The sequence below is a fragment of the Fistularia commersonii genome, chromosome 36, assembly GCF_037954325.1.
Source record: "Fistularia commersonii isolate RoL2024-O1a breed Wild chromosome 36, RoL_Fcom_v1.0, whole genome shotgun sequence".
In the NCBI taxonomy this organism is placed as follows: domain Eukaryota; kingdom Metazoa; phylum Chordata; class Actinopteri; order Syngnathiformes; family Fistulariidae; genus Fistularia; species Fistularia commersonii.
Genome location: NC_141319.1, coordinates 5,059,650 through 5,082,456, shown reverse-complemented (window position 1 = coordinate 5,082,456; position 22,807 = coordinate 5,059,650).

The window sequence follows — 22,807 nt, the reverse complement described above, 5'->3', positions numbered from 1 at the left end:
TTTACCGTCACATGGATGTTTCCCTGACTAAAACGCTACAATACGAAGTGCTATTCTATCTAGACCATTTTATCCTTGTAATATGTAAGATTAATAGGTAAGACTATTACCGCTTATGTAATATTTATACATGCAGAGTGATTTGGTACCAACAATGTGCACAATATTGCATCATTTTATAAAGTAATTTATTTCTTTATATGTATTATATATTAGTCAAATTTTTCTTTTTTTTTTTTTTCTTTTCATTTTTATTTATTTATTTTATTTTATTGTATTTTATTTTATTGTATTTTATCTTATTTGTTTTTTTATTCTTTTTTTAAACCTTATTCTTGATGTTCACATGTTCACAGCTTTGATGCCGCTAACCTATGTGCCCCCCAATTGCCCGTCGGGGATAGTAAACTTTTTTTTTTTTTTCTGATTCTGATTCCTGCGTGACACCATTTTATATCTTTGTGCTTATTTTGTGTATTTTTTTAAAATAATTATCACAGACCCTAAGAAAGCAAGTGGTAAACCCAGAAAAAGGATGCTTTCTATGGAAAATAAGTACTGTAGTCATTCTCTTTTTCAAATGTCGAAGCAGTTGAGGATCTTTAATGAACCTCCTGCAGGTTTTTTGACTCTGAGGGGAACCTGGAGAACATGACACCGTGGTGACTTAAGATATGAATATAATTTGTTCCAGAAGTGGGTTTGTACAGAATGTACCTTAAATGAATTTTCCCCATTTAGATTAACAAAAAAAAAAAGTTCCAACCTTCCCCTCAAAACTCACAAAAAGATACATATCGTGGATGCATTGTGATTAAAATCACATGCAATATCGGTCACGTGCACGGCGCAAATTTTGAATTTTGATTTTCCCGCTCTTGATCTTGTATCACAGAATTTTTTTTTTCATATATCAAGGATCAAATTAGCTCGAATCTGGCTATGTCTTAAAAAAATGGTTGTTAAAGTGATTGGTTTCTTGAGGGGCCGCTGTATTCATCCCCTTTTTCACACTTTGAGACGGTTGAGGATCTTTAATGAACCTCCTGCAGGTTTTTGGACTTTGTGAGGAAGCAAGAGAACATGGAAAAAAAAGGATAAAAATAAATAAACAAACAAACAAACAAATAAATAAATAAATAAAAATGAAAAAGAAAAAAAGAAACCAACAAACGCATCTTTGTTATAAATACCAACAATGTGAATATGATTACAATCGCCATTGTTACTGTTATTATGATTGATTTACAAATTTGACAAGCAGCTATTTGAAAAGTCGCCACAGGATGATGAGATAAGTAGGAACTTCGACCAAAAAGTTCTGAAAGTAAATCAAATGAATCAATTCAAAACTAGTACGTGCCTCAAAATTATTTTTATTACAATTAATGCAAATGGCCTGGCCTCATGGCAGCCCCTGCATTAAAAAAAAAAAAAAAAAAAAAAAAAAATCAACAAGGCTATTGAATTTATCATTTCAACTAATACCTGTCGGGGAAATGGCGGGAGGCGGAGGTTTTGTGTGTGTGTGTGTGTGTGTGTTTCAAAATGTATAGGCCTCACACTCATATTGGTCTCCATCAGCAAACTGTAGGTGTTTACACAGGATGAGAGTTATAGCAGGGCGGCGTGGCCACAAATCAAACGCGCTCATTAACCGCGTCCGGATAATTTAACGAAACGCGCTGACGTTTCTGCCCGAGCTCGGAATTAACTTCGGTTCCTCGTCAGATTGAATTCGGTGCAACTTTCACTTTCACTTTCATCACCAAGAAACAAACCGCTTCTTATTTTCTAGACCTTTCCACTTCATCGCTTTTACCCGTATCTGACGGCGGGGTGAAGACGGTCAATGAGTTCAACACACACACACACACATACACACAATTCCTGATTCATTTCAAGTCTCCTCCTCCGGGTGAAACGAGTGGGATTAAAAAGTCGTTAAGGAAATTCATCTTCATCGTTTTCTGAACATTTGTGCCCAAATAGCGGCAACGTCTTGGCTGAATCCGAGACCCTTTTAGCCCCATTAGCAAGGCGGAGCGGGCCAGACGGGGGGTGAGCGGGGTAATTCCACCTGCGGTTTGGGTTAAATGTGGGCGGAGGCGAAACCAAAACCGGAAAATGATGATGATCGCACTCTGGGTGAGATTAATGCGATATATGAATATCCGTTATTATCCAAGAGTCACTCAGCAATTACGTCATCGTCTCCCGTCTTGGACGACATTGATTTTTATATTTCTGCAATGACATCCTAGGATCTTTTAAACAAACAAAAAAAAATCCCGGTAATATCTACGATCTGTATTTTCGTCGCACCTCAAAGATCAGGCGGTTTCATTCAAATCAGGTGTAAAAAGTAACCGCAATGCACCTCCGGTCCACTAGATGGCGATATGAGGGATCCGACTGGAAGGACGCTTTTTCTTCTGCTCTGTTTTCAGCGGCGAAAACAAATTAAATAAACAGTCCCGAGCCACTAATAAATAAAAACAAATGATTGTATGTCTCTATTTGTGGCCTTTGCCAAGTCGCTGCAGGATACCTTGGGTGCAGGATAAGAGGCGTCGAAATGATGTTGCACATCATTCCCGTACGCCCTCGGAAATTTTCTCTCCGCCATAGTTTGATGTGAAACACCTCCATATCGATATCGCCCCTCAAACTAAACCACCGTTTTGCAGAAACGCCGTCACGACCTGTCCTCCGTAATGTCGTCTTGCTAGCCGTCTTGCTAGCGGCCCCTCCCGGCCTCGCTCCCTCGCAGAATACGTGCCGATTATCGCGAACATTTCGTATTTGGGTCACAAACAAACACCCCGTCTGAACGCCGTGCCTTTTGTGTGTCCGCGGGTGTGAGGTATTGCGCGTTCGCACATTCGTACGGCGCTCGGTGCCAAAGCCAGGATGAAGACTGGCAGGAGTTGGCATGAACAATCCTCCTAATCCTATTAGGGAGGAAAAACAAATTTGTGAATATGAGTTATTATCAGCCCTTTGTTATAAGTTCTGTTTTCATTAAATGTCTCAATACGCCGCGGCTGCTGCCGTTGAATATTTAATTATAAGCAGATTTTGCGAGGATCACGACAGATTCAACACGCGGCGCGAGCCGTTCCCATGCCAGCGGCGCGTCGCTCCGGCCAAGCGGTTTTTGCTCCTGGGGTTCGAAGTCGTTGCCGCAGACGCATCAACGCGGGATGCCGAGGTGCGGCGGAGGTTACGGTGAGGTACGAGTGGAAATTCAACTTTTTTTCATTTTCCGTCCGGGCTGTACTACAAATCGGCAGGCTATGTTTCCCGCCTCTTGCCAAAAAACAGCTTATAAAATCTTGGAAGTGGAAAATGGGACGAACTAAAATTAAAAACCGGTTTACAGCGCTCGCTGCTCTGCATTACAAAGGCTGTTAAAGGCAAATCGCTGTCAACACGATCGGGGATGCAATTGGCAAAGACTTTATAAAGCGCAGTGGACCAAAACAACAACAACAACAAAAACTGATTACGATTTTTGATCTGGATTCCAACAAGTCTGACCTTGACATCAACACATCCGGCACTCCTCAAACACTTTAAATGGATACCAACGTGTGCACAAGTCAGGGACAAAATCACATATGAGATCATATGAGATGAGCTGCCAGGAAGGAGGAAGACCAATCAGAAGATTTATGGACGTAGTAAGAGAGGATAGGAAGGTAGTTGGTGTGAGAGAGGAGGATCCATAGAATAGGGTTAGATGGAGAGGGTTGATTTGTTGTGGTGACCCCAGAAGGGAAAAGCCCAGAAGGGAAAGAAGAAATTGTCACAAGGGTGCAGGACATGTATGACCAACACAAAGTGATGACTGAGATGGTTTGCATATGAACAGAAGAGTGTTAATGGCGAAGATCTGGGTAGCAGGTTGCTGAAGATGGAGCAGCTAGGCAGGAGGTCAAGAGGAAGACCAACGAGAAGATTTATGGATGTAGTGAGAGAGGATATGAAGGTAGTTTGTGTGAGAGAGGAGGATCCAGAGAATAGGGTTCGATGGAGAAGGTTGATCTGTTGTGGCGACCCCGGAAGGGAAAAGCCCAAAGGAAAAGAAGAACTTGTCACAGGGGCGCAGGACATGTATGACCGAGCAGCACAGTTGCGTAACAGCTATAGTATCAATAAATATGAATATAAATAGAGATCCACAACACATCCGCCAAAAATAGACAGCAGAGAGAACAACAACAATATCAGGAATAAGAATGGACAAATGAGTGGAGGAAAATAAAAAACAGCAAGGGTGAAAATAGACAACCAAAACAACAAGAATGATTGGAACAAAACAGAGTGAAAATAGCATTGACAGAAATAAACAACAATAAGCAGGATGCTAATGGGCTGAGACCAACAACGGAGTTAGAGCATGGCACCTGTGAATGGGTGAGGTTGTGAGGTCGTGGTAGCAGAATATATTGGTAGACGGATGCTGGAATTGGAGGTCTAGAGGAAGATTTATGCACGTAGCGAGAGAGGAGGATACAGAAAATAGGGTGAACCCTGAAGGGAAAAGCCAAAAGGTGAAGATAAAGACAAGGTCAACAGAAATAACGGTTATTTGTCACTATATCACACATGAATGACAGAGTGAATGGCTTGATGTCTCTACATACACAACTCTACAATCTACAAGCTAATTGAAAATGAACAATTGAATGGAGATTGAAATGCTAGAACCCCCGGCTCATCGAGCTCTTGTTTTAATATCATCACATTATTAGCTAAAGAGCCCTAAATGTAAACCTCTCCGAAGCCCTTCCAGCATTCGTGTCATATCAGCCGCACTTGAATTTGAATTTATACTTTATTAATCCCTCACGGGGAAATTTGTTCTTTGCATTTAACCCATCGTAGATAAACCACGAGCAGTTAGCTGCCGTCGAACAGCACCGGGGGAGCAGTTAGGGGTTCAGCGTCTTGCTCAAGAACACCTCCACACACCAGGAGGAGCCGGGAATCTAACCGGGAAAGTTCGGTACCAAAAACAATCGCTCCACTTCCTGCGCCACGACGCCCCTTCGTCATTTTGCGCAAACCGTCTAAACCAAACCCCGCGGGTTTCTCTTCGCTTTGGGAATCCATCTCGGGGCTGCGGTTTCACGACAACAAGATGATGAAGCGTTGGGTTGCAGGTAGGAAGAGTTTAATTCTGTACGCACGGCTTCAGAAAAACAAAGAGCCGGGTTGGGGGGTGGAAAGCTCGGAAGACACGGGAAAAGAAAAAGACACACAATGGAAAAGCGGCGAGCGACCAACGCGGCGCAGCCCAGCTCCGCGCCAGGCAGCCGGAGCCTCTTGACGAACGGCGCTTTTAATTGACTCTAACAACGTGGGACAAACATCGGCCAATCATCGGAGGAACCCATGCATAACAACCCGAGGCTTTTGTTTCGAACAGAAGGGCCTCCATTAGACCAGATAATAGGCCGAGCTGTTGATGTCTCTCTGCCCTCCGACGTGTCTTCTCACCGTAGTCCAAGTTTCTCTCCCACGCTTGCCAGTCGCTCCCCGTGATTTGATTGAATATTAAAAAAAAAAAAAAAAAAAAAAAAACACGAATCCTCTGGGTTTTTATGTAGTTCTAGAAAAATATAGTCACGGTAACAAACTCATAAAAATGCAATTCTATATTGTTAGCATTTAGCCGTCTTCAAAAATATAGGAGTGCTCTCGGAGCATCTCTTTGTAATATTACATTTCCCTTATCAATGACTTGGACATCAAAGAGCTCCAGTGTTTGTGCAGGATCCTTCCGCCTATATTTTCTATTTTAAAGCTGCGCGGGTCAATAGATGTATATATTTTTATACGGCTCAGATAACAGTGCGTAATGTAAAACGTATCGACGGACTCATCGGAAGACAGCAGTACCTTTTGCTCGCTCTAAGCGATCTCAGGCAAAGCATTTCTCAGTTCTACTACCTCAGTGGTGGAACAAACTTCCGGAAGCAACAAGACGAGCATCATCTCTTTCAACCTTCAAGAAACAGGTAAAAACTTTTCTCTTTCAGGACTTTTTACTGCGCTGATGCCCCAGATCAGGTTAGGCACCAAGTTAGGCTATGCAGTGTGTGTGTGTGTGTGTGTGTGTGTGTACGTCTTTGTCGAAAAAAAAAAAAAAAGGTTACTGTTCTGTATATTTCCTGTGCATCTTGTATTTGCAAGTGTTATTTGCAGTCCTTATGTCCTCTATTGTAAGTTGCTTTGGATAAAAGCGTCTGCCAAATGTTATGTAATGTAATGTAATGTAAAGACGACCTCCCAACTTGGCGGGGAATGAGGTAGATTTCTCTGGAGCGAATGGATGTGCTACTTATGCTAATGATAGGGGGGGCAACCAGACCATCGGGAGCAAATTGGAGTTCAGGGTCTTCCTGAAGATCACTTCGGCACATCGGAACAGGGGATCTGTTCGGAGGGCCGTACAACCGCGCGACGTGCTACCGATTTCACGCGTCATCTTACCTGGAAGCGGTGCAGCTCAACGGTGATGTTCTTGGTTCCTGCTGGTGAGCGGGACCTTTGCATGTGGAGCTTGCGGATTCTCCTCGGGTTCTTCTTCTCACGGTCCCAAAAAAAAAACGTCTCAGTTGATGCAATCAGGATCCTCACCCTGTGTGCGAGAGAAGCGGTGTTGGTAAATAACAGTTGCTTCAAAACCTCAACATCTGTGGAGGTTCTCAGTTGTCCAGGTTATGGTGAATTCTTGTCCAAATCTTCTTGTCTTGGTAACTGGACTTGAATTTCTTCACTTGAAGACGTTTCACTCCTCACCGAGAGGCTTGATAGGGAGTTTCTGAATATAACTACCAGGTTTTTGGGCCCTCTGGTTCTGGTGGTGAGCAGAAGAAGCTCCCGGTAACGTCCCCATGAGCCTCGGTTCATGTGATCTAACAGGTTTCACTCCTTTTTTGTAGCTTTACCTTTTTATATTCCAATCCAGTTTAACCCACCAAGTTGCTCTTTTGCTCTTTTTTGCCCCTGTTAGTATAACAACCCCCCTTACAGCTAGTTTCTGCAGATCAACTCTACCATTAGCATAACGAACCACCATAACCTAGAAATTCCAGTCCAGTTGCCAAGACAAGAAGATTTGGACAAGAATAAATCCTCACAGGTTTCACCTTTTCAGCCGGAGGTCACCTGCAACTACCGTTATGGTTAGCATCAACACCAAATACCCATCAAACAGCTTTTTGAGATTTCTCCTGTCAAGCTTTGGTCTGGATCTCCTGGAGGACCACCAGTGGTTCGCGACTGGTAAAAGCTCTTTTTCTGAATCCTAGACTTTCTACGGTGATTTAATTCCTTCTCCAATGGGTCCATTCCTTCCCTTAGGAATATTTCAAGATCTATTTTAAGTGTCCTTTGTGCTCCTTCAGGTCCCCAAAAAGCCACTGTAAACTCAGAAGGAACTTTATTCTGACTTTTAAGACCGTCAAAGCAAATAATTGACTGATTTTGCCAATTTTTTTTCCACTTGATTTATTTGGCTAATTCCTGTATTTTATTAAATATCAATAATTTCCCCGAAATGCCTGCATCCTGATTTGCCACGGCTTTTCGCTTTTTACATAGTTTTCCAATGGGTGAACTACACTTTGAAATATTTTTCACATTTACAGAAAAATAAATAAAATAAAAACAAAAGTTTTATTTTTTTCTCGTCTTTTTCCCCACTAACCGATGCCCCTGCCATGAATCTAAATTTTTATCTTTTAATATGGAATCACGGAGGCACCAAAAATAATGACTGCACCGAGCGAGCTTTAACATGATCAAACGAGAATTCTCAACATTATTTTATTTATTTATTTTTCGCCCCTGATTAAACTTTCAAAGTCTCCTCTTCAAAAAAAAAAGAAAAAAAAAAAAAAAAAAGTGGGGGATGAGAAGTGTAACACGTGTCACAGGAGCGCGACATGTTCAGATAATCCGGGCACGAGCGAAGGATTTTGAGTTTGATGTGAAAATGGCGTTGAAGAAGATCTTCTGGGAATTTTGGGGGAAAATATCAAAGGGGCGCGGAGTTATTCGATTAATAATATGTACTATGAGTCCTTAGATATGGCGGAGGGGAAAAAAAAAAAGATGTTCAGCATCAATTAAGAATGTGCTAGTTCCAAGTGACAGCCCATTGAAGCGAGTCCGCGCAATATCCATAAAACCTCCCGAGCTCGGCTCCCCTGGCGCCGACCACTGCGCACTTCTGAAACTTTCCATCTTTATCGTTCCCTCGCCAGATCCGTGCAGTTATTGTTGGCTGATTAGAGGGATTCTTAATTCTTGTTGCGCGTCCACGTAATACGGCTGAACGCTGACTCACTTGGCGATGGGAAGGAAAATGATGTCGCATGAAAGAAAGCGTCGGGGCGCTCTGCGGTCTCCGAAGGATAACTGAGAAAGAAAATGTACGTGTGTGATATTTAACTTTCTTGAAAACTTGGTTCGGTCGTTACCGAGGATCCCAGTAGGATTTAGGGTGGAAGCAAATGGCCCCAATGCCACCCATTGGCGAGCGGACACCCTCCGCGATTGGTGGCTTAAGCCTCGAACAAGCTCGGATAATGAAGGTAAATGAGAGGACGGCCTCAAACAAGAGCAGGTTCATTGCCTCCAACTGCGCTGGCAATGCGGTGCCTAAGAAGCTAACATCTAAGGAAGGGTACATGTATGCTCAAAATTGAATCCGCATCCTGGACGGAGTCTTCTGTCCAATCTTAATTTCATGCCTATTTCTGTATGTTTTCGGGGGATGCGTAGCCAAATGCTGCAAACAGAGCGGTACGTCCGGAAGTCCTGGCGGGCGGAGTTGCACGGTATGCTCGAGTGCGACCGAAGAAAGGAACAGAGAACGGGAAGTCAACACGGCATCAGTAGAACAAGTGTCAAGACCATGTGAGTGGGAATTTTCTACACCTGTCCTTGTCCACGGTTTAGCCTCTGTCCACCTGTTTTCCGTTTGGTGCGTGTAAAAGTCAGTGCTTCCCCCTTTGCCCGTTGCTAATTTGCAACGTTCCAATCCCTTCAGACCCTTGCGGAGTCAGGTTTTTTAAGTTTTGGAATTGTTCGTCTCACAAACTTTGTCAGCGCATCCTTTGAGACCAATTTTCCCTTTGGACTTTGTAATTTGAGATTCTCAAGGTGATGCATTGCCTTTCATTACTTTGACTCCCGTGTCTCACGGCTTTTGAGTTTATTTCAGATTGTTCATTTGTTACTTTACCGCGAGTTGTGCATTTAGCTTTTTGCAGAGTCATTCTGTCTCACCTTGACAACCAGTCAGACAAACTCAGAACTCGCACAGCCCTCTAGTGGACGTATTGCTCGACAACTTTGTCAACATAAAGCATGCACGGGAAATATACGGTCAGTGACGTTTGACAGCCTTTTAAAGTGGACATACCTGTTCACGTATTTACACAACGAGTCCTAAAATAGGTAGTAAGCCACAGCTGCTGCTCCTGTAAATGATTATTTCACCAGAACTAGCAAAATGCTACATTTTCTACTAGCTTTTTACTCAAACTGTAACGCTTTTAGCACTTGATGACTGCATAATGGTCATTTCAGGGATCTCCAACCTTGTCTGCTTTTTAAAACCTCTGCTGGTGACACAATCACAAACATCCAAGTGCTGTATTTGGCCATGGCAGCCACTCTAACACTGCGGGCTCAGTGCTTCAAATCAGGTACTCTGAAAGAGCTGCATTGCTTGGAATTGGGTTCCACTCCGGAGGATGTTACTCTGTGTTAAATAAGGGTTGTTGAAATTACTTCCAACAATTGCTTTTCCCTTTGTACCCTTGATTGAACTTCATTATGTGTCATTGTAAAGCGCCGCTCTTCGTCTGAGGCTCGCGCCAATCCGCTCCCGGTGATTACAGGAGGTGGATGACAAATCCATAATAAGCTAAAAGCAAAGTAAATATTTTTTTCTGAAAAAAGCATTTATTTTCCAAGCCGATAAAATTAGTCTTCTTTTTCAGTGGAAGGGACTGTAACCGTGAGCCGGGCCTTGTGGGGGAACAGTCAATCAAAATTGATCCGCTCTACTCAGAGTCAATTATTTTCAAAATCCGGCAACTGTTATTCATTTCAAGGTCAGTACGGAGTCGAATCAAATTGCAGAAAGGAACTGCGCGGCGACGCGGACGTGCGGAGCACCTTTTTTTTTTTTTCAGCTATCATCATGAAGACATTGGTGTCCCTACCAAACAATAATGAGACGACGATTTTAAGATTCGTATTTGACTTCAACTCCGGAGTTGAGCGTACTCCGAGAGCCGACGGTCAGTTTTGGAAGTTGGGATTTCGATAAGTTGGGATTTCGATAATCAACAGGACCGTCCAAATCGAACAACTCGAAAGGATCGCATTTGGTAACAGTGACTTAAAACAATCATGTGTCGAGGAGTCATTTATTCATTCATTTAGTCATGCAAGGTGAAATAGTGTGGTATAATCATGACATAAATGCAGACTGAGCGCAACTACAATTTGAACAGTTTTGTACAGTAATTTATATATACATATATTTAATATAAAATATTATATATATATATATATATATATATATAGATAATAAATAAAAAAATTAAAAATATATACAATTTTTATTTATTTATTTATTTTATATATTTTATTTTATATATTCTATTTTGTTTACAATTTTGCTACTACCCTATGAGCCCCCCAATTGCCCCTCGGTGACAAATAATGTTTTTCTGATTCTGTTTATTGTAAATTTTTTGGTTGGAGATGAGTGCATCTTTGGCACAGCATTTTCTGTGCTTGATATGATATTCATTCATTATCTGTACTGCACTTCGTTATCTGTACTGCACTAAACACACCTTTGCACTAAACTGTAGACAAAAAAGTAAACCCTCTGCTGCTACTCTGTCATGCCATCAAATATCCGCATGTGCATTATACTTCACACCTTATAGTTTAATGTTTACTGTCTAATATAAATGTACAAATTTACTATACTGCTAATATGCACTCTGTTGTTATTATTATATTGATTAATTTCATGTCACAGTGGAATTGTGAGAAACGTCATCTCCATCCCTCTCTATGTCAAGTGCATGATGAGAAATTGATGAAAAAAGCTGACTTGGTTCTTGGACCAGTTGATGACAGCTGGATCGCTCACTAATCCATATACAGAGTCACAAGCAGTGACGCACAACCAGTGGTGTGCGAAGAGGTGCATGGCTGGTGAGCCACGCCTACCATGAGGCAGGAGACGTGCGTGCCTCACTCAGTGGCTCATTCCTGCCGTTTTATGATCGCTCAGCAAAGAAACTACCAACACGCATACAGTTGTTGACCAAAAAACGCCGTACAGTGGACCCTCGCTCTTCATGGGAGTTGCGTTCCAAGACCGCCTGTGAAAAGTGAATTTCCACGAAGTAGAGGCGTGAGCATTTTGATGGTGTTTACAGATATATTAACCCTTAAAAAAAACTCACTCAACCCTTCTTCTTCTGAGGGCGCAGGTGTTTGCTTTACTGGTGTTCTTTTTTTCTTTTTTTTTCTATTGCTGCCTCTGTTTGTTTTCTGGTTGCAAGTTTTTATAAACTGCCGAGTAACAACCTACCGATCATATCGTTGTCCCAATCTTGCGACATATTTTACAGGGCTTTTGGGGCGTTTGTCAAAGCTGTAAGCGGTTAGGATTTCTTCCTCTTCTTCATCATCTCAATGAGGTTCTCTTCTGTCGACGGATCCAAATGGCGTTCTATCAAGCCATGGATGTCGTCAAGGAGTCATGTCGGGAAAGCCATCTCCTCCGAGAATACGTGTCAACTTCACTGCCCCGTCCACTTCGGCGTTACGGCTTTCAGTTGGTGAGAAGCCTTTGTTGCGGCGTAAAGTTGCGGCATATCGTCTGGAAATTATGGTAGTTCATATAGAAAAACTGTTTAAACATTTTAATTACGGAGAGATAGCATACGGAGAGATAGCAATATGAGCATGCCAGCAGTCAGCCGTCATTGCGCAATCTACATTGAGGCTCAACAGTCTGCAGCCTCACTGCCCATCTCATTATTTGTATAGTAAATGTGTAAATCCAGCAATTTTGAATAAAAAAAAATCTAAAACTGGCAAAGTGAGATGAAAAATACCTTTATAGTATAAACCACTGATAAATATAACCATTTAATTCTTTTTTTCATTTGAGATTTTTTTCTCTCCAATATCGCCAAGTGAGGCACGGCCTCTCCTGCCTCCCCTGACCACGACCATCCCCCCTCTCGTCCCCACGTCTTGAAGAGACAAATGGCCAACAACTACTCAACGTACCGAACACACACAATCAACAACTACTCAACGTACTAAACACACACAATCAACTATTACTCAACATACTGAACACACACAATTTTCATGCCGTGTAGTGGAAGCGCTGACAACTGCGCCACCCACAGTCGAAAAAAAACGCAGCCGGAGTTTTAAAATTATATTCACAAAACCCAGACCCACTGCTGTGTCCTTGAGTTCAACCGACTGCGGTTTGCTTTCAAAACAGAAAAAACAAAGTAAAAAAAACACAGGATATGGTTGTCAAAGTATAATAATGACCGTATATTTTCCAAAGAAAAGAAAACATGATATGAAAACACTCACTTTGACTATTCACTTTCTTTCTTTCAACCTTCAGCCTGGATAAATGGTGTTGCTCTGCACTTTTAAGAGGAAGCATCCATTTTACGTTTTTTCTGCGATGTGGAAGTGCTTATACCTTTACAGCGCCGTGACCGATTGTCAACTTGGACTTCTCTTCTCGGCCAAATATTTGTTTTGGTAGTTCCTCTAGTTTAACGCGGCAAAACCGCCTCAAGTTTCAGCTTCTTTAAATTACCTAAAAATCTTGATTTTTTTTTCCATCCGGAGCCAACTGATGTGCATCAATCCTATTTGTAAAATAGCACAAAAGCAAGCACTTTGGGACAATTCTTGGAAATGCTTTAGTAGACCTGATATCACACACAGAAATTGCTGCTTTTGAGTTATTTGATACAGGAAAAAAGAAGAGCTAGATTATCTGCGTCGATCTGATAGTTGCATCCAGGGGAATGAGAAAACAAACGCGTAAAAGACGAATAAAAAAAACAATAAGTGGATGAAGGCCACTGTAAGGCATGTCTGCGCATACGAGGCACTGATTAGGTAAATGAAGGTTAGACTTTTCTATGCTGGGTTGCCTCTGTCGTCACGGTTACGGTTACGGTAACAGTTCGAAACCTCAGCCGACTGCAGTGGTGTAGTCTGGTGTTTTATTGATCCGCCCTCCTCCCAGTAATAGCTCTTTTGCCCCACAGATGCCGTTTCATTGCCTTCATTTTCTTTTCTTGCACCGGTCATTATCACATCGGCTGTCCTGGAACGTACAAGTCATCTCTTGAGGTACTAAATGGGTATAAAATTGTCAAAGGTACAATTTAGTTGACAGTTGACCACAACAAAATACCTCCTCAGTGATGGAAACGATGGAGGATTCTGCTATTAGAAGCTGCTTAATAAATACATAATACAGTGTCGTCTGCGTATAATGAGATATATTAAATTATAGACTCATAAATGAAACATTGCATTGGGTTGTGGGTAGGGTTTATAAATTGGAGTATAAATAAGATCCAAAGCAGCTTGACATCATACTTCATTGCATGGGGCAAAACAGCTCAGCACCGATTGGAGATTGACCGTAACGCATAATTTGATTTTTTTTCTTTTTCTTATTTTTTAGTCCTCTTTTGCTTGTTGATCACAAGTTACTGGAATGTTTTGCATTGTGAAGGGTTCCATTTCCAATTTTGCACGGTATCATTTCTGCAGCAGTGCAACAGCAGGAAACATTAATATACATGATACATCAAATAAGCCCGTGTTGTGATTCATACCGACTGATCTGTCTTGCACGGATCCCAGTCGACAGCCACCTTTTATTAGAATACACAGAATAAACAAAGATGCTGCCTATAATATCTACAGAGAAGTCAATAAGATATATTGATTATTTACAGTTAAGAAGTGTGATACATAATAGACATCACTTGGTTCTTTCGGGGTGAAAAGTTCTGAGAACATTCCAGCTCGAATTTCATTTTAGTGACCAGCCTCTTCCACGGAGAGGTTTTAGCTTTGCGATCTCCAAGGCGGTAAGAGACTACGGTAGGGAATGTGACGATCCAAATGTTTGTGCCGTGCACCTTAAGAACCCCATTAAAAAAAAACAAACCACGAGAAGACGAGAGAGACGACATGGACAACATGAAGAGCCAAGTTGTCTAAGTATACTGCTCAAAAAAATAAAGGGAACACTTGAAGAACAGAATGTAGCTCCAAGTCAATCACACTTCTGTGAAATCATAGTGTCCACTCAGGAAGCAACACAGATTCATTTTGACTTGTTTTAAGGACATTACATCAAAGTTGGATCAGCCTGGAGTTTGTTTTTACACTTTAATTTTGAGTGCGATTCCTAATCCAGACCTCCATGGGTTGATACAATTGATTTCCATGGATCATTTTTGTGTGATTTTGTTGTCAGCACATTCAACTGTGTAAAGAGCAAAGTGTTTCATAAGAATATTTCATTCATTTAGATCTAGGATGTGTTTTTTAAGTGTTCCCTTTATTTTTTTGAGCAGTGTATAAATATTCTGCATGGAGAGAATCACAACCATTGGACTATCAGATGGATTGAAATGTCCTTGAGAATAAGAAGAACTTTATTTATCCCAAAGGAAATTGTTGTGGTAAAGTTACAAGAAAAACATAACAATAATAAATAATAGTAGAAAATTGTGAAAAAAAAAAAAAATAAATAAAAAGGGGTGGGGATAAGAAATACAAATAAACTATAAAGTGTCTAAGTAACAAATCAAGACTATAAGGTCTTAAGTACCAGGTGAAAGATAAGGAGTGCACAGGAGTTTGAAAAAATATTGTACATGCAGCTGTTATGAAATTAAATATTGCACAGTTATGAATATATATACAGATAAATTATTACAATTTACTGTAAATGGGTGAGATTTTTTTTTTTTTTTTTTTTTATGGTTAAAGATTTTGAGATTCCCTGTGGCTGAAGGGAGAGGAATTAAAAAGTCAAAAAATTCCTAAACTAAATTGTTACTAAAAGGAAGAAGAAGTAAATAGAATAACAAAAATTAAAAAAAAGTAGAAAATTTAGGAAAAAGAGACACAGAGGTGAGGAGAAACTCTGGCAGGCAGCTGCTCGAGACAGACGGCGCCGGAAGTAACATATTATCTTCGCCGAACCTCGCTGTTAGCTAACTCCATACTCATTTCAAGGAAAATGCTTAAATGTCTCTGACACATAGCAGGTCAAAAGAACTTTTTGCAGGTCTATTTTTCAATGATTCTTTCCGTTTTGCTGCAAGAAAACAGCCGACGACAACAGCTGGTGAGCAGGAGCTGGTAATGGGCGTGGCTTACCAGCTCCACCAATCACCCACCTGACGTGAGTTTTGTGGAGCTCCAAAATAACCCGGCCTCGGAGCAGAAGAAAAACGGATCTCAGGTTCATGGTCCGAATCATGTAGGAGAACATGGAGAACCCATGTAGGAGAACCTGGAAAGAACTCTTGTAGGAGAACATGGAAAGAACCCATGTAAGAGAACGTGGAGAATCTATGTAAGAGAACATGGAGAACCCATGAAGGAGAACATGGAGAACCCATGAAGGAGAACATGGAGAACCCATGAAGAGGCTACCATCCATCCACACTTGGATGTTTGTCACTTGGTTGACACCCTGGGCGCTAACAAGCTAACAACTAGCCTAGTTAGCTTCCAATTATTTAAGATAAACTTTATTCATCCCCATTGGGGAAATTCTTTTGTAACAGCAGCAAAACGGTTATAGAGTCAATAAATATGAATATAAATATAAATAGACAACAAGAAACATCTCGCTTCCTGAGAAGTTCGCAGGAACTGCGCGAAAAGTCCTGAAAACCGCTCCGATGACGGACATCTTTCGGGGGCGAATTGTGTTTTCGTGGCCTCTTCCAAATTAAGCAGACAAGTTCTTCAACAGTTTTTTGACATTGTGGGTCAAAAGAATGATTTTTAAAAATTTTTTTTTAGAGAATTAACGGACCAACAGAAAACAAGAGAGCAGAGTGGAGCCGGGGGAAGGCATAAGCCAGCATTATGCAATCACACTCACACAAGAGATGGTGCACACAGCCAGGGAATTAGTCCCTCAGATTTATTTATTCATTTCCTTCAAAGAGGCAATTTACCGCATGACATAATCCATCTTTGTGATGTCGCTGTAACGCCTTCTGCACTGTGTGACACGAGCCGCATATTTGGGACACAGATAAAAACCCGGAGCCAGAAAAAAAAAAAAAAAAAAATACTAGATAGCTGTAAAGCAGACAAGAGGAGGCGTTTGGAGGGGGGGGATGGATGGGGGTGGAGGGGGAGGTCGCAGATGTTAAGCCTGGCAATCTTTCTTTCAATCTGCAGCCGTATATTGGCCACTTTAGGGACAGACACATTTTATTCGCGCGTGACCCACGTGTGAGTAAATATATAAGTGAGTTTGAGAGGGATCGTCTTATGGGTGCCGCTGGACCGGCACTGATCCGCTGAAGGGTTCTGATAGGCCGGGGAGCGGCGTGGGGATGCATCGGGGCCGCCGAAATCAGAGGAATGTTTATAGCTTATCGGGCCCTATTTTTTTCGCCGGCCCAGTTGCGCGCCTCGCTTGGAGCCGGCCGTAACGGGCCACTGGGACAACTAGGTTGGGAGGGGATTAGCCCGTTGTTGTGAGGGAAAAGAGACGAGTTAAGCATCTGCGGGGGTAAAAAAAAACAAACAAAAAAAACGAAGGTTACGAAACGGGGACGCGTCGAAATCCCCGTTATTGCGGCACGCTCGGAAATGGGATTACATCGATCTGATAGCGGAAGTGCGACTCGCCGGGCGTGAAACAAGAAACCGGAGCAATTACAACACGGACAATGACAGAGGTGGAGACGGTAATGATCGTCGGCGGCTCCGATTGCGGCAATAAAGCATTTCCTGCTGGATCATCGGCGAATAGATTTTATCTTTGCGGTTTATCTATGCAAAGAGAGCAGGAGGAGCAGCGGCGGCGGCGTAAAGTAAACACGGCGCCGAGGAGCCTCCCCGGATCCAAACTCCCCGCTGTCTCGATAATCTCTCGCTCGTACGGTAAAAGTTTTGTCTGCGCTTCCTCCCCGTTGATGGGCGGGTAAAATGCCTGCGTTCCCCGAGCGCCAAAGAACGGCGCGGAGACTGGCTTTGACTGCCTGGGTGACCCGATTACACGCAGAGAGCTTCTTGTGAATTATCCACCACACCATCTGTGATGACTGAGGCGCAATTTTATCGCCCTGTTTGTAGCCTCTGTGCTCGAGCCGTCGTTGTTTTTTATTGTTTTTTTTTTCCTTTTTTTTTTCCTCCGGATCTCGCCGCTCTTCATTAGACATTTTCTTTACGGTCGTGAGAAGCTTTCGCCAACTTCTTGCGGACGCTGGCGCCTTTTCTGGGACGAGACCGTTTTGTTGGCCGTTGGGACAGCATAGGAACCAGAAACCATGGACTTCAGTTCCTTGAACCGTTTCTTTATTTTTATATAGAGTTCTATTTTTATTGCACTCCATTTTACTCTGTGAGCAGGAGTTGCTGTCAACAAAAAAGCTGTCTCCCCCCTCGGGGATCAGTAAAGTATTCAGATTCACCTTCTTTTTTTAGGTTTGATAGGAAGTTATGTGACTGGTAAGTGATTGGTGTTTGCAATACCCATTACCAGATACTTTCGTGGAACGCAATTTTTAAAAACCGCTGTGGTCACTGGACGGCTTTTTTTTTTTTTTTTTTTTTTTTTTGCGACAAAACGGACAGAACCAAAACTGACCGATGACGACGGTCGGTTTCACTGGTGCATTTCAAAGATCTTTCTTCTTACAAATCCTTTTTTTCATTGAACCAAATGGATTTTATTTCGAAAAATTATCGTTTCCGCCTTCGCACAACTGCCGCACGTAATATTGTGATTGCCTAATAAAAAGTGCAATTGTTGTATTCGGTTTAAACCCTGTGAATTGACAAAAGTGTTTATTATTTGAACCCCCGTACCTCGAACTGGTCCGCAGAAACACTTTCATGCATAAAACCCTGGTTGAAAAAAGGTTGGGGACCCTTGCGCTCACAGGACAGTGAGTTTTGTGAGCTAACATGATCGCCGCTCAGTCGTTTCCTTGTAACAAAAAGGCGAGAACAAGCGAGAAATAGACCGACGAAGAGGTTCAAGCTGCTCCGGCCCGCTACGCTTCAGAAGGGTTTCCAGGTTTTCCATCGGATCGTCAACATTTTCGTCAGTTTGGGCGGCCAGAGTTAGCTTGCGCACAGCAAAGCAGCGCCGCTAGGAAATAAAAACACGTCAACCCGTCTGATAGTCCACGGTTATTATTTCCAACCGGCCAGAACATGAATACGGTGGTACTTTCTCCCTCTCTGTTCACTGCGGTGGTTTGTTTTTGACTGCTGGCGCTTGCGAGCTCTTTTCTCCCTGTGAGAATGCAAAACTAAAAAAGTGAACCCGCAGGAGGCTAGTTCCAAGCTAAATCGAGCCGTACAGTTCCCGTCCGAAAAAGCGGCCGATGATTGTCTTTATTAATAATACGACGCGCTTTCCCTCCGTCTTGTTTGATCGGCGTGCAGCGACCGCTTGATCGGACCTGATTTTCTAAAAAAAAAAAAAAAAAAAAAAAAACGGTACAAGTCGGCGCTCAAGGAAAATCATCTCAACCAATCATTATCTAAATAATTGGAATAACTCTTAAGAAAATGTCATTAGTCATGCTTTGGAAAGTAGCGAATCCTCCGGGATTCAGACAAAATTACATAATGATGACACTAATGCCCTCATTATGTGCTTATCGTCCGCGTTTGATGTGTTATAATCCCTTATCACCTCGAGCCGAGTGTTACTGATGTGTTCATTAGCCGGTGGATTAATTTGACCTCTGCCGCCGCGCAGAATCCGCGAACCAAACCGATGTATTAATAAGTGATTGATCGGCCGCCGCGTTCTTTGTTTCGCCCGGCGCCGAGGAGCCGCGAGCGCAGACGGATCGGAACTTTCTAACATCTCCCTGATAGATCGTCGGGGGGTTCTTGTTAATTTCTGCAACCCTCCGTGAAAACCCGGCGCCGGCTCGCCTTCCCCGGCGGAGCGGTAAAATCAAGCGGGTGAGGGATGTCGGCGGCGGCTCATCTCTCTCTTAACGGCGCGGTAAAAATTCGATGGAGCCAAACACGCCATCCATCCTTTTCAGCGAGCCGGGGAGCAAATTGCAATCCCCGTCTCTTTACCTGCTCTCTGAAGACCCACCGGAAGCAGCGGCGTAAGAGACTTTCATCACCGAGCGGATGCACACACACACACACACACACACTCCGTGAAGAGAACTCCAACCTGATTTAATGTGACTTACGGCACGACCGTCTCCCTCCAAAACCCGGTTGGCACGGGACCGGATCGCTCGATGTTTACGAATCAAGAGAGCGAAAAAAAACGCAGCGCAGGAACACATTTAACGGCGAGCCCGAGAAGCTCCTGTATGTGCACCGAGCTGTGTAAAGCGAATTTAGCGGCTCCGCGTGACAAAGAAAAGAATAAGAACGCGAGCGGAGAGGTCCGAGGAAATTTCTTGTAAGCTGGAAATGGACACGCCGGCGCCGACCGCCACTTCCTGCTACAGTGACGGAGACGGATTCAGGTGCCGATTCTCCGCAGAAACGTTTCGGACGATACGGCGGTCGTGAGCTACCGAGTTAGCATTGAAATGAAATAAAGATGGAGGATTCAATGGACCCGCTGCGGTTGATGGAGAACTCAGGCAGGAGAACGTGGAGAGATCACACTGGGAGAACCTGGCCAGGAGAAAGATTTGAACCTGGAGAGAATCTAGGCAGGTTGAGAACACAGAAGAAACCAAGATGAAGGACAAGGACAACACAGGGGGGAGAACCTAGAGGGAACCTAGGCAAGGGGAGAACATGGAGAGAACCCATGTTGGAAAATGTGGAGAGAACCCATGATGGAGAACATGGAGAACCCATTTAGGAGAACATGGAAAGAACCTGTTTTGAAGAACATGGATAACTCAAGTAGGAGAACATGGAAAGAACCCATGTAAGAGAACATATAGAGCCCATGTAGGAGAACATGGAAAAAATCCATGTAGGAGAACATGGAGAACCCATGTAGGAGAAAATGGAAAGAACCCATGTAAGAGAACATAGGGAACCCATGTAAAAGAACATGGAGAACCCATGCAGAAGAACATGGAGAACCCATGTAGGAGGACATGCAGAACCCATGAAGGATAACATGGAAAGAACCCATGTAAGAGAACATGGAGAACCCACGCTGAAGAACATGGTAAGAAACCGTGGAGGAGAACATGGATAACTCATGTAGGAGAACATGGATAACTCATGTAGGAGAACATGGAGAATCCATGTAGAAGAACATGGAGAATCCATGTAGGAGAACCTGGAAAAAATCCATGTAGGAGAACATGGAGAACCCATGTTGAAGAACATGGAAAGAACTCTTGTAGGAGAACATGGAAAGAATCTATGTAAGAGAACATGGAGAACCCATGAAGGAGAACATGGAGAACCCATGAAGAGGCTACCATCCATCCACACTTGGATGTTTGTCACTTGGTTGACACCCTGGGCGCTAACAAGCTAACAACTAGCCTAGTTAGCTTCCAATTATTTAAGATAAACTTTATTCATCCCCATTGGGGAAATTCTTTTGTAACAGCAGCAAAACGGTTATAGAGTCAATAAATATGAATATATATATATAAATAGATGACAATTAGAAGATAGCATTGACATCCACAAATAAATAGACAGTGGAGAGAACAACAACACCAAGGACAAGAATAGAAAAAAGAATGGAGAAAAAAATAGACGACCAAAATGACAGGAACAAGGATAAGAACAGAAACAGAGTGATAGTAGCAATAAGAAAAATAAATAGGATGCAAATGACCAACAAGGATAGAATAAATGTTGTAGGAGTCCATTATCTCCACCTGGACGGTGAAGGATTTGTACTAAACTAAAATAAAGGTGTAAGTGTGAGTGTTGGAGTCGGAGAAGGAAGAAACTGAGAACATACAACTTCCATATGGAGTCGCCGCAAGATGTTTTTTTTTTCCGCAACGTTCTATTCAAAGAGTGTTTGCCTCTAACGCTGCTGCTCCGATGAAAGGGGAACGTGTTTTTAAACAGGTTTTATAATCAGACAGGAAAAATGCAGGTTTAGTTATATTTCATTTGTCTGATCTATTCTGCGTTTTTTTCAGCAGGTGGAAAGTGATTTGTGGAGAAAGATTAGAGCGGAAGTGGAGACACTGGATGGATGGATGGATGGATGGATGGATGGATGGATGGATGGATGGATGGATGGATGGATGGATGGATGGATGGATGGATGGATGGATGGATGGATGGATGGATGGATAGATAGATAGATAGATAGATAGATAGATAGATAGATAGATAGATAGATAGATAGATAGATAGATAGATAGATAGATAAAGAGTCAACAAACCAAAGTAAACAGAGCAGTCTCACCACCGGTGTTAGCATACGATGCTATGTGAAGATGCTATGCTTTCTAATGCTATGCTAGCAGCAAAGCATTAGCGACTTTTCATCCTCTGTTGCCTCATAGACCAGTGTCAGAGCTAAGCCAGCAATAAACAACATGATTAGCTTAGCATTCTTGCAGGACGGCATTCCCTTGACACAATAGTGTATTACCCGGATGGATGGATGGATGGATGGATGGATGGATGGATGGATGGATGGATGGATGGATGGATAGATAGATAGATAGATAGATAGATAGATAGATAGATAGATAGATAGATAGATAGATAGATAGATAGATAGATAGATAGATACTATATGTTAATTGATAGTTGGTCACCCTCCTCTATGCAAAATGGATGGATGGATGAGTGACTGGTTTGAGCTAGCCAGCATTATAGATAGATAGATAGATAAATGGATGGATGGATGGATGGATGGATGGACGCTTGCTGTTTTCGGAGGTAAAAGTGAAACTTTCACCGCTCCCGGTCGTCCAGATCGATGACACAACTCCCCCGGCCTCTCGGAGGACCGACAGAAGATGCTCACGCTGAGTTTCTCAGCACTGAAATCTCCCTCGACCGACTCCACATCAAAGAACGAGCGCAGACGTCCCGGCTTGAACCTCCTCCCGGCTGCATCACCACCAACACCGTTCTGAAACAATGACGTGCCGAGTAAGTGCTTCTGCGGGTCGGCCGGTCTCTAGAGGATCCCCGTCCTCCTGCGGGAGTCTGGGTTTGCTCCCCGGAGAGGAGACGATGTTTACGAACAGAGAGTTTCTCCTTGAAGAGGACGCGCGTTTGCATGTCAGCTGTTTAAAAGGGAACAAACTTTCGAGAAAAAAAAAAAAAAACGATCAAAATGCAAACTATAGAATATAGCGAGAGTGGGTCAAGGGGAGACCATTAGCCAGATTTACGGCGCTCCTCATCCATCATGAAAAGACACGCACAGGGGATATCGAAATAGGAGATGAGAAAGATGAGCGAAAAAGCCACTCGGGTGTTTGGGAAGTCACCGGGACGCATTCTGAGCCGGGTTACGTCGCGACGCCCGTTTTCAATG